The following is a 25,288-nucleotide window of genomic DNA, read 5'->3' as shown; positions in this document are numbered from 1 at the left end:
ATTATGGAAGAATGCTTTATACAGTGTTTCTGCTACCACAGGTGATATTAATGCAGAACTAGAAAACTGATTCCACAGTTCAATGTGTGTGTATATACATATATATATATTAGCAGTCCTGTGTTGCCTAGAGAGGCAAAATATAAAAAAAGCTTACATAAAATATCCTTCTGCCTCATTTCTCTGCACTCAGTTTTAATACTTGGATTCTTAGCATTGTGTGGCTCCATATCCACATTTCATAAATTAGTAGAGTAAAAATTTACATTTTCTCCTCCAAAGATATAAAGTCAGCAAAGCACAAAATGCATCTCCAGCTCTGAGTTCCCTTTACTTCCAACTGTGAGGCACTTTTACCACATTTTGAGGTTATTTTTTTTGCTTCCAGGCTTTCTTTTCAGAATAGTTCACAGCTGGATGTTGACAAAATCAGGTGTTATCCCTATGACGCAGATAAACCGGAGCAGGAAAGACATCCTTCCCCACCTCATCTTTTGGAGTGCAAAAAATACTCACTAATGAGGCATCCCAGTGGCCAGGAGTTCCAGATTGGTTTGGACAGATGTCTGAGGGCTTCACAGCCTGATGACCTTCCCTGCTAATCCCAAGTATTTCCTTCTCTTAAGGATGTCTTCCTAAGGGCTCTTTTCTCCTCTGGTTCTCCCATTTCCTCTCCCTCTTGGATGCACCCTCTATCGCCACTCATCAGCGGCAGGGTTGGATTCCACTCCTGCGGTGAGAGAATGAGATTATTTCCTCCTCCATCTCCTCTTCCTCTTCCCCCACTGCTGCCAACTCCTGCAGTGGTCAGTGTTTTTTCTTAAAGCCTCAGGTGCAGGAATTATGTGATTATGCAGGAATTTCATCTTCCATTGAGAATAAAATGTTCCTAGCTACTGCACTAAACTTAGTGCAACAGAAGACAAATATAAATAATGATCCACCTTCCAATGTAGGGAAAAGGTTGCTTCAATTTCTGAATGCTTGGACTTGAAAGTATATTCCCTGTTCCATCTCTTTTTACATGTAGTGGCACTTGGTACAGTTGACACTGGGTATAGCTAAAAATCTGTAACCATCCAGCTGGAGCACTCAGCTCTTGGGGTGGAAGGAAAGAATCAGTCCAAAGTACATTTTTGTCTGAGCTGCTCAGGGCAGGAATGCCTGTGCAAAGGAAAGAGGCACAAGAAAAGAAAATGAAGGCTGTGATAGCTCTGGATCCCTCATACACAAAATGACATAGAAATACTAGAACTTCAGTGGTCCCACTTTTTAGTAAAATAACATGTATAAATAGGACCTTGTAGTAGTAGTATCAATTGATACTCTGATCTTCAGACCTTTTTTATTACTGCATACTTTGTAGCTATTACTGTTCCAGCGAGTTGACAGAAATGCTGATAACCAGCTGGAGGATGATTCATAATTATTAAAAGCTCAGAGGGGATGGGAGGAAAGGCATCTCTGCCTTAACTCACAGGGACAGTCACCTTTCACCTATATTTACCGACTATTTTTCTGGATCAAAACAACTGGAGCAAAAATAAGGTTCCACCTTTCTGTTGGTTTCAGAAGAGTGTAATTTCTGTGGAGAGTAGTTACAGAATAGATCTCATACTCACACCAAAGTTTACACAAAATTAATAGAAACATCAGCTCAAAGAGCTACATAAAGTCAGCACAAGTTAGTAAAATTAAATTTGGGTTGTTTTACAAAGTCAAAGAAAAGGAGGGAAAGAGCAAGAGAAAAGTCAGTCTCAGTTAAGGAGTTAAGCTTATTGCGGTTCAATGCTAGAATGATGTCAGCTCCAAAAATCTAGTCTGGATGGGCAGAAACTAAGAGAAAAGAACCAGCCAGCAACCAAGTATCATACCACTGCTCACTCACTCCATCACCAGCGGAGCTGGGAGAGAATCGGAAGGGTAAAAGCTGGAGAACTCTGGAGCTGGGATAAAGACAGTTTACTAGGTAAAGCAGAAGCCATTCACACAAGAAAAGAATGAGTCACTGCTTCCCAGGGGCAGGCAGGTGTTCAGCCATATCCAGGACAGCAAGGCTCTATCAGATGTTAACGGTAACTTGGGAAGACAAATGTTGTCACTCTAAATGTGTCCCCCTCTCTCCTTCTTCCCCCCACTTTTTTTACTGAGCATGATGTCATGTGGTCTGGATTGTCCCTTTGGTCAGTTTGGATCACCTGTCCTGGCTGTGTCTTCTCTCAATCTCCCATGTACCTGCAGCCTCCCTGCCAGTGTGGCAGCATGAAGAGCAGAAAAGCCCCTGGCTTTGTGTAAGCACTGCTTAGCAATAACAAAAACATCCCTGTATTTGCAGCACAGTGTTCAGCAGAAATCCAAATCATAGCCCCATACCAGCCATGGTGAAGAAAACTAACTCTCCCCTAGCCAAAACCAGTACAATCCAAGCTACTAAATAAGGATTATTTAAGAGAATATTCAGTTGTGATCATTACTTGAGAGTCCATCCACCTGCATGCCTACTCCACATTAACTGGTAAAGAAAACTCAAAAGTTTTAAGTATCTGCAACATGATATGGATGTTTCACTGTAAGAAATATGCCCAAGGTGAGATCAGGTTAGAAATTACTTGGGTTCATTGTGTGATATTGAGCTGTGTATTAATCACACCCATGCCAGTTTCTGTTATCCAGGTGCAATGGATCATCGCTAATACCTGAAGGGTCAGCGGGACACCAAAGGTTATGCCTCTGTGGAATTTATCATTTCTCATTGCAAATATCTCTGAATTGGAGAAGTGGCATGGAGTCCCCTTGTGTGGATAAACAGGAGGTTCTGGTTCCCGGAAGAGTGAACCGGTCAGCAGCGATAAATCAACTTTAAAACACAACAGTCCAAACACTGAAGCAGGATGAAGTGGTCTGTGTACCATGCAAGGAGGTTAGAAGTATGCATATCATGTGCTGTGACTGATGGTTACTGAATGGGGAAATTCTTTCTTAACTGTTTTTGGAATGAATACTTTCTCTGTTGTCATTGGTCGCATTTGCAAGAAGCTTTTGTTCCCAGATATTTATTCTCAGCTCTGTACTTCTTGTCTAAGTAGTCTCCCTCAAATGTGATCCCAGCTTTATGCAATGATTAAGAGTTTTTTCAGGCTGCTTGCCTTGCTAGTTGTTCTTGACAGTCACGTTTCAGCTTTCTGAACATGCACATGTTCATCTCATGACTTCTAGTAACAGTATCCCCTGATAGCCTCCAGGTTTGTTGGGCTTCCCCAGGCTGCTAGGGCATTTTGTCAAGAGCAAAGACTCACAGTCTTCAAAAGAAAGCTTTCCAGCTAACCCCTGTAGAAGCACTTTCTACTTGTCAATGTCTTTCATCACTTTCCCAGCTCTGAGAAGTGGCAATGATCTCCCCCTTGTTATCCAAGAGCAGCAAGAAGGGAAGTGGGCTCTTGAGATTGCACTCCATTGCCATCAGAGATGCCTCCAAATGTGTGTCTGCATTTTCCCTCCCACTGACAATGTTGTCTCACATCTTTTGGGATTGAGAGAACCACAAGTCAAGGCAGAAGCCTTTCCCACTAGCATGAAAGGAGCAAGACTCTTACACAAAACTCTAGCAAACTTCCTTGCTACTTTAAAAGCAAGTAACAACATATTTGAAAAGCAAAATTGACCCGTGTAATAAAAATCCCATAAATCTTGTTTACTTTGCTCGCATGATTAGAGTTGTTATGTTAGCAGGAAGAAGATGAGCAGCATGTAGCAGTATTCACATTCCTCTGTATTTGATTTTTCTGTACCTATGCTTTTTCCCTGAGAAATTGAAGGCCCTTTTAAAAAAAGAATTCTTTTTTCTTCCACATAAAAATGACCAGAAAAACCACAGATGATATGTTGGCAAAAGTGCCCAGCATGGAATAGTTACCTCTTTAACACAGTTCAGAGATATAGAAGGATCTGTCACATTTTTTCACCTGCATACAGGAAGGAACAGGCTGTGGACAGGTGCATTTGGTTGTCAGACCACTGCAGGAGTGATGCTGCTGCTGCTCAGGGCCTTCAAACAAGTTGTCAAGATGCTTTTGAGTTCCTCATTGTACTCAACCAAATTTGATCTTCACCTCAAGAAATTGTGTCCATGTACCTTCTACTCTTTCTCTCTAGGGCCTGAGCCTTAATGCGAAGATTTGTAGCTTGGAATTTGTCCCAGCCTCAGTCTTTCTGTGGTCCTCAAAAACGGGGAAGGAAACCCCTTTGTTAATTTTGTTGCCATTAACATCCCTGATCTTGTTCAGGACTCCAGGCATCATTGGCTCAAGAATGTGGAGCTACATCTGGCTCAGATACATTGTTGGAGGTGAAACAGTAGCTACAGATATCATCTGCTCAGGGTACTGTGTCAGTGCTATCCCCCGGCTTCGCAGTCTCCAGTCAGATTTGCGGAAACAGGAAAGTTAGCAAAGCGAGGCAAACGGGGCTGGGTTATTTTTGTTACACTCTGTTTCCTTGCAGCTGGACAAAGTACTCAGTACCTTTCAAATCTGACCAGATAGAAATGCAAGTGAAAACTGAACTTGAAGTGAGCACCAGACAAGCCTAGAGCAGGCGTCGTGTGTTTATTGCCCTTTGTCCTTCCCTGTTTCATCAGCAAGAGCGAACAGCCTTCTGTGCACACTCAAACCATAAGATGTAAGTGCAAAGCCAGAAGATCTCACCTATTTTTAACATCTCCCAAACCCCAGGGCAAGGTCCCAAGGAGGACATTATGCAGGACAATGGGGTCATGCCAGCCAGGAAGCCCCAGGATAGCAGGGGCTGTAGCCTGGGCCCCACTGGGTGGCTGCAGAGCAGGAAGACCAAAGGGCAAAGAGCTGCTGAGCTGAGCTGAGCTGAGCTGAGCTGAGCTGAGCTGAGCTGAGCTGAGCCTTCAGCCCCAGGCAGTCCTCAGGGGTCCTGGCCCTCTTCCTGCCATGGTGTTCTGCTGTGTCTATGCTGTTTACCTCCCTGCAGAAGGTTCCCGGGCCAGGGGACAGCAAACTGCCCAGGCCTGCAGGCTCAAGCAAGGAGCAGGGAGATGGTCTGATTTAAGGAGCTGTTACTGGTACCAGTAAGCACACTGCAGTGGCTGCTTCCTGCCTACTTACTCTGCATCTGCTCATGAAAAATACCACCTAAACTAGACTTGGGCCATTAACTTTGCCTGGTGCTCTTGGACTGGGATTTGTTTCTTTTTATTAAATATAGCTTTCCAAAGGGGCAGATAATTGCTGTTCCGTCTTGAATTTAAAACAAACAAACAAAAAAGACACAATCAACTTTCTTGTCTTGTATATTTTTCTTGCATGATTTAGAATTGGTTTCCTCTCTTCTCTCCTGGTGGGAAATGTGGGGCAGGGGCCCAACACAGCATCTGGGAAGCTGCTGTAGTCTCATGGCTGAGCTGGATCATCAGCTCACGTGCCACAGGAGCTGGAAGGAGAGATGGCTGCCCCCATGTCATCCATCATGGGAAAAAAAATGCCCAAAGCAGTGTATATTTAAGGTTACCACCTCCCAGATGGCCCTTTACTTAGAATATCTGAATATGTTGTTAGCTATGGAGCAGGGCTTTAGGCTTAGGTTTATTTTGAGAAACCAAAGGCGTGTTTACCATTTTCTGTAGTATCAGTGGAGTTTAAATGAATGATTATAATAATAACTACAGAGTGTGTTTCTGAGGTTTTACTACATGTAAACACAATCATAAGTGTAATCAATGTCAATGACTGCCATTTAATTCTTAGACAAAGTTTGCTTTTAAATACCACACTAGATTTGACACGGTCAAAGATAAATGGAATGCAATTAGTTCTACTATTTGCTTTGATGATATGCTAAATTATTTCTTACAACAGACCATTTATAATCCAAAGCTAATGGTTACACTCTTGCATTTAACAAGTCTAATGTATCTTAAACCGCAGCAAACTGATAAGTTTCAAAATTAGATACTAAAGGCTAGAAATAAGTGATTCCATGAATGAGTTTCATCTAATAAATCCTTGTCAATGCTCAAGTCATAAAATCCTAAATTGGTAGAGTTTTGTATATATTTCTCATAAATGCACAAATAAAAAATAATTATGTTGCCTCTTAGGGATTTGCAGTTAATGGATATTTAATGTTACGGAAAATGTTCAAATGTAAATGTTCTTATGGCATTTTTAGCATAATGCATCTTCTAATTGTTAACAAGACAATTATTATGTTTTTTCCCCTCCAAAAAATTATTATAACTTTACCATGATAATTGAAAGATTAACAAAGAGAGTGTAGTGCTTCATAAGACAAAAGTAATTTCCTAATTTTTCACTTTGTGTTGGTTTTGCATGGCCTGTTTTTGGTAGCGGGGGGCCACAGAGGTGGCTTCTGTGAGAAACTGCTGGAAGCTTCCACCATGTCCAGCAGAGCCAATCCCAATGAGAGAGGCTGGTAACGGCTCTGTGATAACAGATTTAAGAAGAAATCAAAACAAAGGTGTGGGGCACAGTTTTAATTCCAGCCAGAGAGAAGGAGGAGGTGAGAACATGTGAGGGAAACCACATGGAGACACCAGGGGCAGTGGAGAAGGAGGGCAGGAGGTGCTCCAGGCGCTGGAGCCAAGATTCCTCTGCAGGCCGTTGTGTGACCATGGTGAAGGAGCTGTGCCCCTGCAGCCCATGGATCCATGAGGGATGCAGAGATCCACCCACAGCCCATGGGTGACATGCCCATGCCAGGCCTGGCTTCCATGCTGGAGCAGCCTGTCCTTGGAGGACTGCACCCTGTGGAAGAGTGACTGAAGCCATAGAAATTTTGGGAGAACTGTGTGCCCATGGGAGGAACTCATGTTGCAGCAGTTTTGGGAGGGCTGCTGGTCACGAGAGTGGATCCATGTTAGAGAAGTTCAGGGAGAGCTGTCTCTGTGGGAAGGGAAGGGACCCCATGGTCTCCCAGGGAAACAACTTCTCTCCCTGAAGAGTGGAAGAAAAGCTCAGGTGATGAACTGATCAAAACCCCCATGCCCTGTCTCCCTGTTCTGTCAGTGGAAAGGAGGGAGGTGTTGGGGGAAGAAAAGGTGTTTTTAGGGTCATATTTTACTTGTCATTATCCTCCTCTGATTTTTTTAGTAATAAACTCACTCTGTATCTCTACACTGAGCCTGTTTTGCTCTTGGAGTGTTTTCTCCCAGTCCTTATCTCAACTCATGAACCCTCTGTTAAATTTTCTTCTCCTCTGTCCAGCTGTAGAAGGGGAGGGTGAGTGAGCAGCTTACGTGGGTGCCTGGCAATTGGCCATTGTCAAACCACGACACGCTTTTATTCAAATTTCCTCCTATCATCAAAAGGCAGGTCTGTCCCACCTTGATTTATTTTATTCAGTTTCAAAATAATGCAGGCAGCAAATTTTGGTTGTTGTTAGAGAAAATTCTTTCATAACATGAGGGGTTACAGAAATAGGCAATTAATTCCTCCTTCTGTGGTTACCTTAATACCAGCAAGCCAGGCCTACATCAGGTTGATCTGCCCCGGTCACTCTGCACACACTTGTCTGCCCCCTCCCAAACACCTCCTGCTCTCTGCATTCTTCCTCCCTTCCTTTCACCCACACCTGGCTCCAACCCCTCCACATCCCTAAACCTTACGCTCTTCTGCCATGTCCCTAATGTTCTTCTTTCTGTTTATCTAATTTCTCAGAGATTTTTTTCTCACTCTTGTAGCTTCTCCCATTTTCTGAGCTCTGTGTCTTCTTGCTCCTTTTGTGCAGGGGTTACTCTTCTCAACAGTTCAATCCCACTGAAGATGATGGGAAGAGCTGATACTAGGGATGAAGGAAAACTTAGAAAATATACCAATGTTTCATGATGAACACTTAAGAACATCACAAATATCATACTGGTCTCAGTAAAATCTTAAAAATTAGCAATCATGGATTGTCTGCCCCTTCTGCTAAGGACTATGTAGAAATGAAAAGGGCATATTGGCATTTTTCCTTAGGAGAAAAAGAATTCAAATAATTCTTCCAATTTTGCTGTCCATATGTTGTCTTCATAAATCTGTTCATTTTGAATAAAAACAGCTGCAACAGGGAGATTTAACTTGGGAAATTCCACTTGTAGGACCACAGCAAATACACTGCTGTGTTTGTTAGCCTTTATTTTAAGGCTCTACCTCATAATTTTCTTTGTAAACTTTCTGATCAGAAGTATATTCCCATCATCCAGATGACATCCTGTCTCCTGCCAGCATTTTGGTTGGGATAACATTTCCCTTGAGGATCTCTGTCTAGATAAAAGAGACCGCCACAAATTCTGCATGACTGGCCTAAGGCTGCCTGAAGTTGCACCCTCTGCTTAACTCTGCCCCTACACTCCATAATATGTATTCGTATTATGAATACATACTTCATAGTATGTATTCATTGCTCCTGCACTTATCTTAGCAAGTTTCATAAAGATTTCTGACAGATCATACATACCTACCTCCTAAACTTTTGTTTTTTAACAGAAATATCAGAAAGTGGCAGAGAACTGCTTCTTTTTCAATTTGAGGAAAGCTGCAGACACCAGTAGTAGCAGTCTACCATTGCAGCAAAGGCAGTCCATCATACTTGCTATACCTTCCACTCAGCTCTGGCCAGATACAGCTCTGTGACTTTACCACTACAAAGTCTCTGCATTTCTCCAGGGTAGCACTCATCTTTTTCTAGGGAGTCATGTTAAAATGACCCTCCTGCAAAAGGTTTTGTCTTCAGCTTTTTCTTCCAAGTAAAAAAAGGGTTTATTTAACAAATAGAGTCCTCTTCTTTTGGGGGGGTGGGCAGTGGGTAAAACCCATTCCACTCATCATTTTTTTCTGCAGCCGAGCAGCTGCTTGCACTGAGATGAAGTATCAGCAGGAGCTTAGTGATCATCTGCTCTGTTTAGCCCAACAGCACTGACTTGGAACAGCCTCAGCATACACTGGCTTCTCCCTGGCCAGTCCTTGGCAGGCTACTGGGGGCAAAGGGGAGTTAGGAGTCAGAGAGGGAACCTGGGGATGTGGAGAAGGGACACAAGGATGGGATGAGGTGAGACAGGATTTCTCCACAAATTGTGGGGAGCAGACACACAGGTTACTGCTGCTCTCCATGAGGAAAACTGTCTCCTCCTACCACACCTTAGATGAGCTTCTATGGGACAATGACACCACAAAGCCATGCAGTTCATGTACCATTACCATTTGCCAGAGCCCCATAGGGGAGATCTAAATCATGTGTTCACATGGCATGCTCAATGACCCCATGAGTGAAGTAAAAAATAAAGGTAATAATAAATAGCTGCAGTGAAATCCCTGAGGACACTGATGAGAAAGCAGGCAGCTCTGCTTCCTGCAAGTCAGGCGCTGATTTCCTCCGATGGCAGTACCAAGCTGTCACTGCGGCTGCTTGCTTTAGCACGAGATGCCAGCTGCATGATACCATTAGCATTCCTCATCAGCCACAGCTTATGTCTCTCTGTGCACAGTGTTGGAAAACCAGGTCATTCTCTTGGCTCATCCCCCTCTGATAACTCCTCTTTTCTTTCACTGCCAGGAGGCCGAGGATGGTGTAATTAGTTTTCACTAATGTTCGGCTCTGTGTGGAACTGCTTTTGTGCCAAGCCAAAAATTAAGTTTTCACATAGTTTGCATGCCCTAAGAGGAGAAAAACTGGAGACAAATTTGGGAGGCACCTATTTTCTTTGTGTTATAATGATTCAGCTGATATTTTTCAAAATACCACAGAGAATACAAATGACATGTTAAACTTCCAGTACTCACCGAACAGAAAATAAATGAGTGTGATTCCAATGAAAATGCAAAGTTAAATACTTACCCGTGCCAGATAACAACTGGTATTGCAAGGCTGTCATAACAAGCAACCTGAAATCATGCCCCTAAGTAGAAAAGCTGCCCAAAGAAGTATTTAACTGCTTGGGGTTTGCAGGCAGATCAGAGACCTGATATTCCAAACAAGCTGCAGGGGAAGATAAAAATGAAAAATTCAACCCAAACCCCAGATAAGAAGTTCAGGTTTTCTTAATAATAATACAGTAGAAGTGACGACTTCTAAACCTGTGAAAAATAAATGTTAAAAGGCTTGTACAGGGCATGATACAGAGAAATAAAGAAACAAACTTTGTTAAAGGGTAAGTGATTTTGGGCTGTGGGCATAGACACAAATGCCCACAAAGAATTATTTGGTTGTTGCAGCGAGGTTTGTATATAGGTAGACTAACTGTATCATTAATTAAAGCTGCATTAATGTGCTTGACTGATGCTCTGAAACTGTCACTGCAATGGCAGTCGCAGCACCAACTGAAGCAACTAAGCTGTGAGATGAGGAGCTACTAGTTACACAGGCTCCTTGTCAGGAATATGCTTGAAATTTGATTTGTTGGTACACTATTAAAAATAACGTGATTGAAATAATAATACACCCCCATCCCCCAGTGTTTAGTATCCACTGCAGTAATTGCAAAATCAACCAAATTATAAACAGTATTTTAGGAGATAAAACATGAAGCAGAAAATGCATTAGCAGTCATTCATATCCTCTCTTCACCAGGGGAGCTCTTTGGAAAGAAGCACACCAAGTTTCAAGCTCCTACGTTGTATTTTGGGAGGCTGGGAAAGATCAAAGTCCCCCTTAAATTACAGTTGTATGTGATGATACTAGAAACATTTAAATTTCTCTTTTTCAATGATTTAAATTAAGAAGTCCTAAATATGGCATATAGGCTGCCTGGACCTCTGAAAACACAGATCTCTTCCTTCAGTTAGGTGAGAGTTACAGCTCACTGGGAAAAAAAATATCAGCCAGGAAAATTTGCAAATAGATTTAGTGGGAATACTTGTGCTCCTAAAACAAGGAAAAAAAAAAAAAAAATCATACTCAAGCATAGGAGATCCTAGTTGCCCAAATTCAGCTGAGTAATTTTACAGAAGCTTCAGATACATTAGCATTATTAAAATAGGATTTGACCCATAAGGCCACACATCCCTTAAACTTGTCTTAACAACTCCAGATATAATAGAAGCCCAAAGTCAAACTGTACTTCAGACATATAGTGTTAGTTACAGATATATTTGTCTTATTTTTCAACATCATCTCTTGCAAGCCATCAGGTTTCAAATAAATCCTGAAGAAATAACTCATTTTGGTAAGTTCAGTAACATATTACCTGAAATGGTAATATTCCTGATATGGTTAATTTAATAAAAGCTACTTCAGTGTTATCCACAATCAGAACCAATGTGATGATGAATTTCATCTCATTCCTCTACATTGTGTGAAAATAGTACTTTGGTTCACAATAGAGTAATCACAATTTCATACACATATAAAACCAATACTTAGGACTTAATGGCTACAATGGTACACAAAGAATTGATTCAAAGAACCCCTGGACAGGAATCCTTCCTTGATTTTTTTTCCAGATTTGAGCTTGGAATGTCAATGGTGCTTATAATGTAATTTGCAGCAATGAGCGTTTTACCGTGACTGGGCTTTTCTTATACATTGCAAAAAGTGAGATAAAGGAGCTTCTCTGACACTGTTAGGCCCAGATCCTTGTAGTCTACATGCTTTGGAGACTTTGGAAACATGGACAGTATAAGGGATGGTCTTTTGTAATGCAGCTACTGAGCTGTTAGGAAGAAACATAAACCTTGCAGTTGCCTCCTCCCATAAATCAAACAGTGCCTGTTTCATCACTGGAGGTGCAGAGTTAAGTACCCTCCAGTTAGATCTTTCAGTAAAGAGAATCACTCTGCTTTAGAAATTAACTCTGCAAATAAAAAAGTACAAGCAGCCACCATTTTTTTTTTTTTCTGTTTTAATGCATATCTTCAGGGGAATGGGAGGAGAGAAAAAGAGATTTCCAGGCTCACAAAATATTAGAATAAATGCCCTTCTAAAAACATTGCATAAGATAATGCAGTAGTTCTGGTGATTCGTTTATGACTTAGGATTTTCTTTACAGATGGAAGGACAACTCTTCCTACTGCCAGCTCTTGGCCAGCTGCTACTCCTGGCACTTTGTGCTCACCCAGCAAACGGCAGCTCACATCCAGGCTCTAGCAGGCCATTGATCAGCTACTAACACTTTCAGCTGAGTGGAGACTTCCATGGCAGGATAAAGTGACAATAGCAGGGGAGGCAGATTGTAAAAATCCTACCAGACATAGTAACAAGCTTCTTTCTTTGTCCTTCTCCAACAGATCATACTTCTATTGCATAGTCAGTGAGGAACATTATTTGGTTTTTTGTGTTTAATTAAAAACTAAGAAGAAAAGGCTAAGTCCTCTTCTAATCTTATTTCTTGAAGCCAGCGATCTCAAAAGTTTTCACCAAAGAGTGAAACTGTTTAATATTGTTGTAGTCACATGTCAAGAAGTGGGAGAAGTAGAAAACACTAGAAACTTAGAATCACACAGTATTCTGAGTTGGGAGGGACTCAAGAAGATCATTAAATCCAACTCCTGCCAAAGGGCAGACTAAAAGGCAAAGCATATATCTAAAAGCATTGTTCAAAATCTTCTTGCCAGTTGTCAGGCCTGGGGCCGTGACCACATCCTTGGGGACCTTGCTGCAGTACAGATCTCTGAGCATTCAGCCCAAAAAACCGTGCAAAGAGGTCTTTTGTTGACAGGACTGTCATGGAGAGTGCAAACCTTAGCTGTGGTTGTGCAACTGTGTTGCAAAGGTACAAGAGGATAGTAATGAGCTGTGTAGGAAATGAAGGCCTGTGGGACTGAGTTTAGGCCTCAGGCTCTGAACAAGAGCCAACATGGTGGAGCTGCTCAAGAAGGCTGCTTAGGAGCTGGTGGAGACACTACCATGGTAACGCCTGCGCTTGTTGGATCTGGTTCAGAAGGTTTGGCTCTAGCACCCGTGGCCCACTAATGTTTATGCAGTGTAATGTATTATAAATGAAAAGCGGTTCTTGGGGGGGTCCTTTGCGCTGCTGGTGATGAGAAGATTCTTTCCACAGTTTCATCCCAGCTAGCATGTTTAGTAGGAAGAATGGTTTCTAGACCATTCATGTCTCATAAAAATGTCACTGTGATCGTCTTTAAGATCCTAAAAATGTAGCTGTAACAGCAAGATCTGTCTACCTTCATGTGTTTTTTCATTAAGAGAATATTTTACATGCAGATCAGCTTCATTTGCCTCCAGCTTATTGCAGTTGCACATTTAAAGCACCACAGCCCTGAATGTTATCCATGAGTTATAGTGTTCTACCTACTGCCGTAGTGCATACACATCACTAACCTCATAGGTGTAGTCAAGCTGAGAAGGAAAATTCACAGTCCTCCTTTTAAATAAAACAAAATTACGAAGTCACTTCTCCCTGCCTGAAGATGTACTAAAAATAAGAAAAACACCTGATGACAATATTCTGAAAAAGGTCAGAGCAACAAATGACCCAGTAAAGCGCTTGGCTCTTTGAGCAGCAATACCACTGAGCAAAGAACTGTCTTCTCTCTGTGCATCATAAATCCTGTCTTCAGTTTTTAAAGTGTTTCCAAATAATCTTTCAAAGTAGAACATAAAAACAATTTCTGCATATCTGTGTTACAGGGATAAGGGCTTCCTACAGGAGCAAGACTCACTTCTCCACCATCTTCATGTATTACCATAATCTCCTACACTTCATGGAGAGGACATTAAAACAAAGTTTAATTACTAAAAAAATTTCTAAAATTACTGAAATTATTTTAAAAGCTACCCCAAAACACTTACGTGGCATTTAAATATAGTCCTAAACCACAAGTGGCTAGTACAAACTGTATTTGCATTTTTGTGTTTGTGTGCTTTTAAGAGTGGAAAGGATTTAGACCAGTAGTTAAATGGTCCTTTAAGGATGATGTAGTCCTTACCAAACAACAGTTCACAAATTGCTTTTCCAGTGCAATTCAGGCCCCTTCGAAGTTCCTCAAAGTCTCTTTAATGTTCAGAGATACGATAATCACGGGTAAGCAGGCATGGAAATGTCACTGATGCTGCTCGTCTTGCAGAAACCCTGTGACACCTTTGACTAGGGTGTGTTATAGCACAGATGTTTCAATCTTTCCTTTTATCTCTTTGACACCAGCATGACAGAGCAAACACTTCCAGGGCTTTGGGGAACATGACACACAGAGCAGGACTGATGCTGTGTATGCTCTTGCAAGCCCCAAATGGCCAGGGAGCTGGAGCCATCTCTGCCCTCCTCTGGCCTCATGCCCTGCACTGAAGCTTACTACAGCTTTCCATCTTAGCTGGGTTCAAAGAAAGGCCAAATTGAATCCCAAACCAAACAAACAAGCCCTAAGTGCCCCTACAAGCTTATCAGCACGGCTGAAGCTTTTCTTTAATTTCTTGTTTGCTTGTTTGTGCAAAGAAACCTGCAGTCACTTAACAGGCTTGGCATTGTGTGTAACTCCCTGCATCAGCAACTAGGTCAACCAGCAGGGTAAAGCATGGTACAAGTGAGAGGCTCCCTCAGCTCAGCCGATGCCTGCTGATCATATTTTGGGAATTAGCTAGGTAGAAGAGAATGTCCTCCCAGGCATGTGCTACCCTGAAATTTTAGTCCATTTGCACCAGTCATTTGAAACCTCTTCTTGGCCTCAGCTGAAAGGAGTGCTAAACTCATGGCAGCTAAAGCAAGACTAAAAACAGTGGAAAGTCCAGGGGGTTTGTCTTCCTCTTTGCTCTTTTCAGTACTTGTAACTACCCAGTAATTAGTCGCAGCACTCAACACTATATAGGGGTTGTGCTGTGTTCAGAGAGTATCAGCTTTCCCAAGTGATGCAGATAACTCTTGGGTAAGATAAAAGTGAGAGGATAAAGACACAGGATATTTTTACCTGGACTATTTTTATTTACTGTATGAACATAATTCCTCTCAGTGCCTTAGGCAAAGACAAATAAAATTTAAAAGATGACAGCTACCCTTACGTCTAGGCAGGCAGAACTCCCCATCCTGCCAAAGCGTGGGTTGGCTTGCTTCGTCTCTAGTGGAGCTGCCTCTGTTGTAGTGCCATCAGTTTGGAAACACTGCTGCAAGAACATATTTTTGGCCTTCACTCAGAAACTCCTGCCAGCCCTCCACAGAGCCTGAGGGACCTCTTATGCTGTGAGCTTGCCTTTAAGGGAAAAATCCTTATAGAATAAATGATTTGTACATTGCTCTTGTAGCTCAAATGTTCAGATAATCTGTACATTTAAACAAAACAAAAAAACAACAAACAAATAAAACTGACAGGGTTCCACCTAGGACATGCTATTGCTCTAAAAGCCGAGGAATTATACCAAGATTACCTCCAAACTTACCCATATGACAAAATTCTCCTTGAATCAGAACACCAAAGCATTTGTGACTGCACGACAAATGCAGACATGAAAAATGGAGGGACATTTCTGTCATACCTTCTCCTTTCTTATTGCTTTAATCTCCCATATTATACAAAATTTGTGAAATCGCAGCCAAGTTACTTACCTACAACCTTCTCTGACCTTTCCTTTGCACTGTGCCCAGCCATGCCTATGCACACAATGACAGCATTTCACTCTATTTCAGGAACAATAGAGTGAGAAGGGCTTAAAGGAGGCTTTGGGGGAGGTCATCACCAACCTTCCAGAGAGACTGCTTGCACAACGGTAGCAGTGAAGCTTGCCAGGGGACATGGTTGTCCTGCCCAGAATGATATTGCTGTGCAGTGCACCTGGCTCAACACATCTGCCCTGCTTGTTGAGGTATAGTGGGAAAGGATCTGAGCTGTGGGGAGTAAGCTGGCACCTTCACAACGTGCTCTCTGTGTGCAGTAGAAGCAATATGGAACACATTTTAAAAAGCCCTCCAAGTGCAGAGAAGGGGTAGCCACACAAAAAGTTTGTGCAAAATAATACTGGCTTTCAATTTCACATTCCAACTTCCTTAACAACAGCTTATTTCCAGGGTGGATAAGCCTGAAGATGGAAAAGTCTGTTTACGCACAGAAACATGAGCAACAGAAATGCATCAGGTAATGTCAATACAGAAAATGTGTGGTGCGGATTTCTGTTCTCTCTCCTGATGCAAGGAGGAATGGAGAGTTGAAGAAATCAATATGTAACCCATTTAGGAGTGACGTGAAGTTAGGTTCTTTCTCATCAGGGAGAGTTCAACTCTGGTACTCCCAGCTGATATATATTACCAACGGCTAGAACTCTGTAGGAGTTGGTAAGGGCATGAACACCAACACTGGTGTTCAGAGTTGCAATACACTGAAATTTTGAAATCAGTCATAGTTTACCCCCATCCTCGGCTAAACACAATTAGGACATTTCTTGCTCTTTTCTCTGCTGAATACTGTCAGGGAAAGGATATAGTAATATGTGAGTCATGTGGCTAATCCAGCAAAACAGCTGGTGTGACATACACATGAATGTTGCACTAAAACCAGTGTGACTTTGTAATAGAGGCCTTGGTGGCAGTGGCTTTCCTTTTAAGGAGTATCTCACCCATTTGTGTATTCTATGTCTTGTATAAATTCGTTAAGAACTTGAAAATGAAAATGACAAAAATGTAAAATCTAGTAAAATTAACTATCTCGTAACCATATGGGAGGGGGAGGCTCCCAGGAGTCTGTGTTTGCTGCCCTTAAAACTCAGATACATGTGGTAGATTACAGGTGTGTTATGGCCTTGGATATATGCTAGTGCTCAACCATAATTAGCCCTGCACACTTCCTTTCCACAAAGAGACCCTTTGAAGAAACCTATTTAAATATATATATCTCTGTAAAATAGTCCACTTTGAGTACTCAGAAGTCAAATTTAAAATATCATCGCACTAGCGGAAACATCCAGCAGTCTGCGCACGTCTCCAACTCAGCAAAAGACATATCAAGTATTAGATCTCCAATACCCTGGGTTCCCTGCAAGCACCAGCTCTTATCAGTTGTCACAGTGTGGATTAATCCACAAGACTGGCTGTGTGCCATTAAGACCAATGGGAAGTGCAAGTTACCAAGGCAAAATGTCTCACTGCAAATGTAGTGAGACAGAGGGGATGTTGCAACGCTTGCACCAGGAAGAGCCTATGGTATTACATTGGTTTCAGCCCAATTGCTGCATGTTCATTAAAAGAAAAAATCATGGGCTGTGTAGAAAAACTCAAAGGTGGGGATTGTTAGTGGCATCAGAAAAGAGCAAATAGCAATAAAATGTAATCATAAGGATTTTTTAAAAATTACTTATTTTGTAGCTGACATGCTGCAGATTGTACATTATTATCATCACTATTTTGCTGCAGAGCAATGAAGCACAGAAATGGCACCTACCCTTCCTACCAGACAGCCCTTGCTCAGCTGTGTATCCTTCACACAGACACGAGGTCTACTTCACCATGGAGATATAAATGGAATCAGAGGAACACAGGATAATGTGGGTTAGAAGGGACTTTAATGATCATCTAGTACTAACTCCGTGCCATAGGCAGAGATGCCTTTCACTCAGCCAGGCTGTTCAGAACCCCATCCACCCTGGCCTTGAACAGTTTGAGGAAGAGGGCATGCACAACTTCTCTGGGCAGCCTGCTCCATCCTGCAGTGCCATGCTGCTGTGTGTGGGTCCCACAACTGTGGCATCGTATTTGGGCATGCATTCAGGCATGCACATCCAGGCTTTCCCAATGCACTCTGTCCTCGTGAACATAGCATATAGTAGCTCCTACCAGGATATTGTATAAATGTGATTCCAGGTATTAGCAGGTGATGACTCCTCAAAACCCAGTGATGCAACTACAGATCAGATCAGAATAAACTCTTGCTCATGGAAGCCTGGAAATCTGTGAGCCTCTGGACCAAAAGATCTCAGGAGTTGTTGTTATTAAAGAAGAGGGGTGACAGAAACTCAAGAGCTACCTTATCACAGCAATCATAGTGGTCCCTCACTTGCAGGACAGCATTACCCTGGAGGGCTCATGGAGGGGAGAAGCAGATCAGTGGGCAACACTTGAGAAAGAATGAGCATATAGGAAAAACACACCAAGAGGAAGAAAAGCACGTGAGATTGAAGAAGTCAAGACCAATTAACTTGCTCAAAGAAGAAATAAAACATGCAAAACACCCTTAAAGAAAGAAAAAAAAAAGTAGTTACTATCCCAATAATAGCTATAAACCAAAGCAGTTGCTGAAGTTAGCATAGGGACCTTATTCAGTTGCATAGGAAGAGAAGTGATCCACCAAGCACTTCAGTGAGCAGAGCATGCTCTGCATTGCCAGAAGCACTGTCTGCCAAAATCTCTCTTTATATATGCATAATGTGACAAAATAAGGTTTTCCATTAATTACTGTCCAGCTAGATGACCTTCCCCTCTGTCATAGCCAGAGAAGGCCACTTATTTCCCATTGGCAATTATGCCCTTCTGAAATACATTCTCACCTGAAACACAGGTAAAATAAAACAGCATTTAGACAGTTGATTTCAAATATAATGATCCCAAGCTGAAGTGCACCATTTTTGTCCTTTTTGAAGCTTTCCTGTGCTCATTTTCTTTACTGGGAAGCACAGCCTTTCAGCCAGCCTTTGCATGGCAAGAACCAGCAGTCCTATTAGTAGAGGTGCATTCTCAAATACAAATCTCGATTTCTGCTGTTGAGGAGAAAAAACAGCCTGGAGAAGTTAGTAACTCCCACAGTGGGGCCATTCTGACCTTGTGTGAGGGCCTGGAAGCCTAGGTTCATTCTTTACTCAAACGCTGCTTGAATCGGAGCAAGTCAGAACCCTTCCCAATTTTTCATTCTCCTCATTCATAAAATAAACATATATGAGTGACATATATTTGAGATGTAAGAGTGAAAGTAGTGTTAAATAGATATCATTGCTGTTGTTATAATTTATTATTATTCACACTTTTACATGTCCTTTCTCACCTGCAATGTGTTCAGCATTACCCTACATGAAACTTGGAACTGCATCTACCAAATTTGGTTGTTTGCCATCCGAGTTGTGCTTTAGGCAAGACAAGGTGCCTCCGTATCTCACCGCTGTCTCAAATACATGTAACAAGTGTCAACAGTTCTTCCAGCTAACCCTTTTGTTCTCAATGCATGCCTCATCTTAAGAAGGTGCTGTTTCACATTGTATTTTCCAAATCCAGGGAATTCAGTGCAAGTTCATGTCTATCTTCATTGCTTAATTGAAACACTGTTGATCTCATTACTAATCCACCCAAGCAGAACAAATGTGATTCAAAGGAATTTGGCATGGAAGAATCTAGTATGTTATTTAGCCCAAGTCCAGAAGAGCCTGTTAAAAGAGAGACATTTTTAGTTCCAGAATAAACAAAAGGCAAAAAGATGCAAGAGATGTGATGGAATTAACTGAAAAATGTTCATTGTGTTTCTGCATTCCAGGTGTCAGACAGAATAAAATGTACTCCTTGTCTGAACTTTGAAATACAGATGTAGAATAGACTCAAAGATAAAAGTATCCAAAATGCCATTGATGGTGATCACTTATTGTAATAAATAAGGAGTAAGTGCCACCATAAACTCCAGTGCCTCTTATGAGATCATTTCATTCTGGTAAAGAAATGGGGAATATACTCAAAGATCTAAATTTACCAGCAGGTAAATCACCACCCTTTTGTCAAATTAAAAATAAACTGCCAGTGACAAGTGTCCCAAAGTCCATGTGGTTGCCTTGCAAGTACGTGTGACAAAATGAGACTTCAGCTCCCAGGAACCTTGAGTTATTCATTAGCTCCGCTGCATGTCTGTGAAGAGCCAGACATACCATCGTTTATAGCCTATGAAAAACAAGGACAGAAGATAAGCTGTTCTAACAATGCCCTCTATCAGAAATTTGAAGTAAAGACAAAATTTACATGATCTATTAATTCTGTATGTAGCAGATGTTATTGTTGTAGTTACTAAAAGAAACATATAACATCATACAAACCATAAACATATAAGTAATTCTATTTACGTGATGACAAGATTCAGAGGAAGTGCGGCACGGATCAGCTGTACAGCTCAGTGCTCCTGTACCTTCTGGGCCTCTTGCTCTCCCACCAGCTCTGTCCTTCAAGAACTGGCACACTTACAACTACCGAGTAGATTAGGTTAAAGAACTGCAAAATAACTGAGGGGATGGAAAAAGGTTGTTTTCCAGGCACAAGAGTCCACAATGTGATTGCAGATTGCTCATGCTGGGCAAAAGGGGAGGTAATGTAGGGCAGGATCAGCAGACAAGAACACAGAAGGGAGGTGATAACATAATCTTTAAGATTGCTTTTGCAATCTGATATCAAGCTGTTAATTAATCAAAATATGCCCTAAAACATTTTCTAATATAATGCAGGATGAGGAAAATATTTGCCCAGGATTATAATTAAAGAATTTAAATGAGAGGAAACTGAGAACTTGTGAGAATACAGTGAATTACTCAAACTGGTTTTTAAAAAAATAATTTTAAAGGAAAACTGTCTAGGACAGTTATTCAGTAGTGATACAGGAATTTTGCTTTTCTTGTCAAAACTTCTGTGGTGGTAGTCTGTATTACCTCTTCTTTAGTCAGCAATTTCTGTGTTCCACTGTGTCATCTACAAAGGCACAAGGAACATACATCCTGCTAGGCCGAATGAGTGCTTCTAGAGCTAGGTGCCAAGTTATAACAGTTGGTATTCTACTCTCACTCATATCTTCTTAATCTGTCATAAAACAAAAGTTGCCCACCCATTATCGTTATTACTGATGTGATTATATATGGTTTCCATTTTTCAGAATATACAGTCATATAACTCATTTAAATACTACTCTATGATAACAAAATTACCTAAATGGAATTCTAATTCAGTGCAGGTTCACAGTGAGGTTCAGGCATTTAACTCCAGTGAAGAGACCCCTGACATCACTCATGTCCTGAGATCTTATTCATGGCTTCTCCCACAGCTCCTAAAGCATCCAGCTATTCCGCCGACAGACCCCTCTGGATTTTGAGATGCCTTCCACTGTACCGATTAGTAACTGTGCACTGCTTTGCTGTGCACCCTGCAAAGTTCTGCTGCCTGAGCCTGGCCCGCTGGGCTCTGCTGTATACACCGGTGTACTGGACAAAGACGGTACTGCCTGATTTGGATTATTTGAGAATTGGACTAACATGAGATCTGGATGCAGCAGAGTGTGAATGGAAGTGCTGTGCAACCATGGGGTTGAACGTGTCCCAAGGTGTTGCACACTGTACAGGGCTACAGCCTTCCCAGCCCCTTTGATCAATGCAAACCTGGAGTTGGGATTCCCACAAGAAACCCCCATCAGCTTGTCCCTAAACCAGAGCTCTAAATGAGGGGGTCTGAAACCCAGATCCATTACTGGGCTCCCCAGTGCTCCCTTCCATAAATTAGGTGCTCTCCCAAATAACAGTAGAGTATTTGAGAACTCCATCCTGTTTGGAATGAGGGAGGCAGTGGTCAATGTGGAGTGTTGCAAGTGCTGTTCATAACTTCTCTCAGCTTGATTTGGACATGGATTTAATCTCTATCAGAGTACAGCTTTTCAGGCATGATGGTTTAAATATTTCTGCACCTGTCCTGAACATGCTTCCTGCATGGTATAGAATAATTAAATGCTCATATGCATAAATACATATAAAGGGAGACTTCAATGTCAATTGTGGGAATTTAAGAATTAAAAAACTTTGTAAAATTCAGGTTTATTATCTGCCTCAAGTCCTTGAACTGAAGCTTGAAGTCAGGGATGAAGTTTTAAAATAGAGAAGCAGGTAAGGAAGTGACATTCTGTCTCCAGCACAAAGCTTACCTGAAGAAAAAAAAAAAAAAATTCTACAGTTTGCAAACATCTTTTTTCAAAGACCTACATTTCAATCTTAAGGCTTGTGTCTCCCAGGCAACATCAGGAAAGATTAAAGTATAGTGTGGTTTGATAGGTATTTTTTTATTAAAATGCTTTCAAAAAGCACCTCCAGGAAAAAAATAAAGATAACTAACTATGTAATATAATTTTTCCTCCACTTTATTTGAATAATTTTGGGATCTTATTCTCATATCAGCCAAAGTGATGGAAGTTGCAGGATAAGGTCTTATACTGCAGTTTACCCATGTTACACAGAACATTATGACCTTACTTAATTGTATTTATTTTTCAGATATTTGAATACTGCACAACATGATACTGGGAAATAGGTACAGCAATATTATTCTTCCCTATCTTTTGATCTACAGATATTTTTCAGCTTTAAAATTATAACTTTCCATTTTTAGGCTTTAGTCCTGCAAATTGCATAGAATCCCTTTTTTGTCACCTTTATTACCAGAATAAAAAAAAAAAAAAATTCCACAGACATATTAATAAAACTATGAGCAAAATTATGATCATGTTAAAACTGATGATAATTTTTCCATTGTCTTCAGCAAGTCAGTTTGTCAGCTTTTCTTGGTATAATATTGAAGAAGCATGGCTTCAGACAACACTAAAAAGCAAGGGAAAAGTGTACCATCTCTGATCTCTGTTGTAACATCATCCACATATCAAACAAGAGCACACAGCTCTGTGATAATCATTGGAGAAAATCTGGCTACAAATCAAATCAATAAATATAGAATGGGTGAATAATCAGAACTGAAATTAAATCTGTATTTCCCTCAAAAATGACTAGAGATGTCAAAAGCCATTGCATTAGAATGAAAAGCTAAAATCTTTTTACCGTGTTCATTCCATTGCTGTGAGAGAATGTGGAATGTCAGTCTCCACTCACAACTGAGAGGGTTTCTGCAGGGCAGAGTCCTTGGTCGGCTTCTGGCAGCAGCCTGCAATTGGCTTTTTGGCTGAGGCTCCTGCACAGCTGCCGTGGATTCCCTCACTGGGGACTCCCCGTCACTGCCTGGTGCAGCACACATGCTTGGGGTCAGAGAAATCCTCTGGGACCCTCCTAACCCCGGGCAGGGTTACTTTCCTCACCAGGATTTTCAAACAGCAGCAGCTGCTTTCATAACTTGTCTCATGTGTTCTAATTTTCACTCTAGAGATCTAAAAGAGCAACCACTTCATGCAGCTGGTAAAAAATTATGTCTAAGGGTAGCCCTGCTCCCATCATTTTTAACTCCCACGTAAGCTTTCTCAGTCCTAAGTAGTTTTATCTCAAATACCTCTGTGCAGCCCAGTGCACACTCAAGTCAGTCTGTGTTTAGCCTGTGCATAATAAGAGTATTCAACACAAATGAGTCATTCAGATATTCAAAGCTTAATATAGGCCTACACAGAGACCGGACCCAAAGTAATTTTTACATATATTTTTATTGTAGAACAAAAGTTCTATGCAATGATTTAATGAGATAATTATTTTTCAAAAATTACAACAGCAAATAATTGTCGAAAAGACACATAACGGTTCCCTCCTACCTGAATGAAATTTCAACAAATAACTTTCTCAAGAAATAATAAAATAAAGAAGCGTACTAAAGTACTAAATTTTTCCAGGCTTCAGAGTCTTCATTGAAATATCCCTATCAGGCCAGATGGAGTAATGGTACATGGAAGTATTATTATAAAAATATTAGTGAACATATCTGTTTAATCTACCATTTATCCACTCTTTCTCACAGCATTATTTCTCTCTAACAGCATTTATAATGATTGCACATCTGGCTAGGGTTTCTCACCAGTAGCTCACTTAACGACCATGTTGCAGCTCACTGTTACTGTGCATTTATTCCACGGGTGCTAAAATCCTGGTTGTTTGATTTGTACTAATCATTTTTTCTTTTTCTTTTTTTTTTTTTTTTTTTTTTTTTTTTTGTTTTGTTTTGTTTTGTTTTGTTTTGTTTTCTAGTAAAGAGTTATATATTGCCTACAGGCTTTCTTTGTACCTCATTGATATCAGTTAACCAAAAGGCAAATATCATTATAAAACCAACCACATTAGGCAGTGTCTTTAAGTAGCAGATCACAGGCCCTTGTTCTCAGAATCCCCTCCTGCAGTTTTACGAGCATGCTGTCATTTTGCAGGTTAGGAATTCTTGCTGTTTGTCTCTTAAGTACTGCTTTTAGAGTATCATTTACTAACCACTCTATTTATAGAGGTCAATGCCAAGTTTCCATCTGATAGCTTAGAGCTACGGATCACTCAAAAAAAATCTTATCTCATTCCAAAAATAACACAGATAATGTCTTGCGTTTGCTGGTTAGTGTTTGTATATGGCATATATTATGCCACATTTTGAGGAAATGGCTTGCAGTAGTAATGAGAAACTCTGCCTAATGTGAAATTTTACAGGATTTTTCATTGAAAACTTAATAATTCATCCATTAAGAAATTATTCTTGCTACAATTGTTAATTTAGGATTTAAAAATAAGTTTGCCCACTTTTAAGGTAGGCAAGTTTCTGTTTTACTGTGTTATTTTAGAGTAAAACACGTGTTTTATGCTGACATGAGAAAAGCCTCTCCAACAAAACTGTACCAGTAGGAACACGTAAGAGCATTTTAAATGATGGTGGGCAGTTCAGCAATGGGAACATTTTCAGCAGCCTCTGGTGGTTGAAGGACAACATAAATGGCTGAAGGAAGACTGATCTGCCACACCAGGGATTGTTTAACAACATTCACACTTTGAACTTGACAAAGCAGAGTTTGGAGCTTCTGCATCTATAAATACTTAATGAGGAGAAGAGCACAGGATTAGAGGCCTGAAGTTGCTCCCAGAATCACAAAGCCGCATCCTTTGCTGGGTTGGAACTGTGTGAAGTCACCTTTCTGATACCTCTGATCACATTTGTGCCTTCTCTCTGCTACATCTCCCCACAAGCCACCCACACCTATATAATAGCACCAACTCTTGTCTGTCTGGAAAAAAAAAAATAGGAACAAACTCTTTGGTTCCCTAAAACCAGCAAACCAAAATAGTTTGCCTTTTGTGTACAGTTCCGGCTTTCTTCAGATAATGTTGTGAATTACAATGACAGGCAGTTTCATACAATTTAGCTAGCAATAGAACGATTTACAATCTGCTATTTTTCTCTCAGCATTTCTACTCTGAGCTAAGAAAAATGGGGTTATGTGCCAAAATCAAATAGCAACAGTTTCTTCTCAAGTGCATGTTTTTCCACTGTCAGCTGCATGCAAGCCTCCTCTTTTCTCAAGCCCTTCACTGCAGACTGACAGCAGTAAAGCATTTCAGCACACGTTTCCATAGCTGTGATCACTGAAGTACACTGTATTTTTCAACACTATGTTTTCCAAGAGCTAATATTTTCCCCTGTGCTTGGCAT

General features: G+C 41.0%; 1 long non-coding RNA gene across 2 annotated transcripts; it reads right to left on the bottom strand.

Annotated features, from left to right (window-relative positions):
* Nucleotides 1-18,343: 18,343 nt before the first annotated feature.
* Nucleotides 18,344-22,928, bottom strand: LOC120758773 (uncharacterized). Of its 2 annotated transcripts, XR_005703007.2 has the most exons (4): nt 22,726-22,928; nt 20,566-20,713; nt 19,626-19,810; nt 18,344-19,308 (listed from the first exon to the last, which is right to left on the bottom strand). It is a non-coding gene; the product is annotated as an uncharacterized LOC120758773 (long non-coding RNA). The 2 variants fall into 2 exon arrangements; XR_009208356.1 differs by lacking the exon at nt 20,566-20,713.
* Between the last annotated feature and the right edge of the window lie 2,360 nt (nt 22,929-25,288).

This window comes from Hirundo rustica, chromosome 1 (assembly GCF_015227805.2).
Source record: "Hirundo rustica isolate bHirRus1 chromosome 1, bHirRus1.pri.v3, whole genome shotgun sequence".
NCBI classification, from domain to species: Eukaryota; Metazoa; Chordata; class Aves; order Passeriformes; family Hirundinidae; genus Hirundo; species Hirundo rustica.
Note: the sequence above shows the minus strand (reverse complement) of the source record. Positions and strands in the feature narration are given on the sequence as shown.